The following is a 2,686-nucleotide window of genomic DNA, read 5'->3' as shown; positions in this document are numbered from 1 at the left end:
AGAAATTAGCATAAATGCACTTTCAAGGTTATTCCAAAGTGTGGCCAGACTAATAAAAGTATGCTTCTTCTGGTAATTCATTAGCAAAAACAAAGATTTAAGAGCTCAAATGCAAACTCCCTTTTTTATGTCTTCCACGTGCTCCCCAATCACTCTAGCTGCAAACAGAAAAGAAGATGAACAAATTACCATCTCTCAAAAGGAGAATGATTAGAAAAAAATGTATAGTGACAAACTATATTATGTTCATAATCTGGTCTTTCAAGGCAGCATAGAAAGATTTCACAGTTTTCTAACAGGAATAATTTCCAGTTCAGCATAAACAATTTTTTTTTAATGAACATGGTATATGCATCAGTTGAGTATTTAAACAATCTAAAATGACATATAATGGGGAAGCTGATAACATCAATACCTTAAATCATGACATATTGATCATTTTTTTACAGAAAGGAATGAAAAAAATCTCAGACGCAATGGATGAAAAAAATTATACCACAGTGAATTAGTTCATACTTTTTGGATTTACGACAGACCTGTGTTTACAGAGAGCTCTCTTTTATATCTTCCTCATCATATATATCAGCAGTCTTTTAGGGAACATCACCCTGGTTTCTCTGATCTGTGCTGATTCTCGGCTCCACACACCCATGTATTTCTTCACTGGGAATCTTTCATTCCTGGATCTCTGGTATGCTTCCGTCTATGCCCCCCAAATCCTGATGACCTGCATCTCTGATGACAAGCACATCTCTTTTGCTGGCTGCCTAGCTCAGTTCTTCTTCTCCGCTGGACTGGCCTACAACAAGTGTTACCTGTTGCTGCCATGGCTTATGACCGCCATGTGGCCATCTCTCACCCGTTGTTTTACTCCCAGGCCATGTCCCCAGGTTTATGTGCCAGTCTTGTTGCGGCTTCCTACTTTAGTGGCTTTGTGAACTCAGCCATCATCACCAGCTTCTGTGGGAACAACGTCATTGATGATTTCTTCTGTGACCTGCCCCCCCTTGTCAAGTTGGCCTGTGATATGAAGGAAAGCTACCAAGCTGTGCTGTATTTCATACTTGCCTCCAACGTCATCACTCCTGCCGTGCTTATCCTTGCCTCCTATTTCTTCATCATTGCTGCCCTCTTGAAGATCCGCTCCACCCAAGGCCGCTTGAAGGCCTTCTCCACCTGTGGCTCTCACCTGAAAGCTGTCACCTTGTACTATGGGTCAGTTCTCTTCATTTACTCCCGGCCAAGCACGAACTATGCCCTGGAGAGGGATAAATTGGTGTCTGTGTTCTACACAGTGGTGATTCCCTTGTTGAATCCCTTGATCTATAGCTTAAGAAATAAAGATGTTAAAGATGCCTTGAGGAAAATGTTAGATAGAGCAAAGTTTCTTTAGCAAAGGCTTTGGTAAACAGTAGGTATAATGGTCATCTGAGTTAAATTCACCCATTCCAGTCCATTGCAGTTCGCTGATTCCTAGAATGTTGACGTTCACTCTTGCCATCTCCTGTTTGACCACTTCCAATTTGCCTTGATTCATGGACCTAACATTCCAGATTCCTATGCAATATTGCTCTTTACAGCATCAGACCTTGCTTCTATCACCAGTCACATCCACAACTGGGTATTGTTTTTGCTTTGGCTCCATCCCTTCATTCTTTCTGGAGTTATTTCTCCTCTGATCTCCAGTAGCATATTGGAAACCTACCAACCTGGGGAGTTCCTTTTTCAATATCCTATCATTTTGCCTTTTCATACTGTTCATGGGGTTCTCAAGGCAAGAATACTGAAGTGGTTTGCCATGGGAGAAGATACTTGAGAGTCCCTTGGACTGCAAGGAGATCCAACCAGTCCATCCTAAAGAAAATCAGTCCTGGGTGTTCATTGGAAGGCCTGATGCTGAAGCTGAAACTCCAATACTTTGGCCACCTGATGGGAAGAGTTGACTCATTGGAAAAGACTCTGATGCTGGGAGGGATTGGGGGCAGGAGAAGGGGACGACAGAGAATGAGATGGCTGGATGGCATCACTGACTCGATGGACATGAGTTTGAGTGAACTCTGGGAGTTGGTGATAGACAGGGAGGCCTGGCGTGCTGCGATTCCTGGGGTCACAAAGAGTAGGACACAACTGAGCGACTGGACTGAACTGAACTGAACTTGGTAAACAAAGTGGTTTTTCTTTTTTTTTTTTTTTGGCTTGTTTTGTGTTTTGCAGATTAGTTTCTATTTTATTAATAAAAGTCTGTAAATCTCAGAAATAAATAAATTAAGAAAAGATAAAATCACTGAATAATGTAGAAATACCAGCCTGTATTTGTCTTTTTAAGTCAGCACTGATGTTCTTGAATATTTTTTAAAATAAATCAGTCTGTGGCAATTGGAAAAACTACTAGGCATGCTAGCTCAGAACAGAGTCTATAGTATTACTGGAATTCTGAGGGTTTTTTTTTTAATTACAGTTGACAGCTTATTAATTAATTGTAAGTATAATATTATGATCTAATATAGAATAATATATTGGTTATGCAATCACTGTCATGACTAGATGGATGAAATCTCTTGGTTCCAATCAGATAAACCATAGGTAAGAAAAAAGAATGCAAACACAGATTTTTTGATTCCAGAGGTACTTATTCATTTGTTATGAGTTAGTGCTAGTTGAAAGTTCGTAAGTACAATATCTGCTG

At 40.1% G+C, this 2,686-nt stretch overlaps 1 pseudogene; it reads left to right on the top strand.

Annotated features, from left to right (window-relative positions):
- Nucleotides 1-353: 353 nt before the first annotated feature.
- Nucleotides 354-1,393, top strand: LOC129627913 (olfactory receptor 1013-like; annotated as a pseudogene).
- Nucleotides 1,394-2,686: the final 1,293 nt, after the last annotated feature.

The sequence above is a fragment of the Bubalus kerabau genome, chromosome 15 (genome assembly GCF_029407905.1).
Source record: "Bubalus kerabau isolate K-KA32 ecotype Philippines breed swamp buffalo chromosome 15, PCC_UOA_SB_1v2, whole genome shotgun sequence".
Taxonomy (NCBI): Eukaryota; Metazoa; Chordata; class Mammalia; order Artiodactyla; family Bovidae; genus Bubalus; species Bubalus kerabau.
The sequence above is the reverse complement of the archived record's forward strand: the minus strand, read 5'-3'. Positions and strand labels throughout refer to the sequence as shown.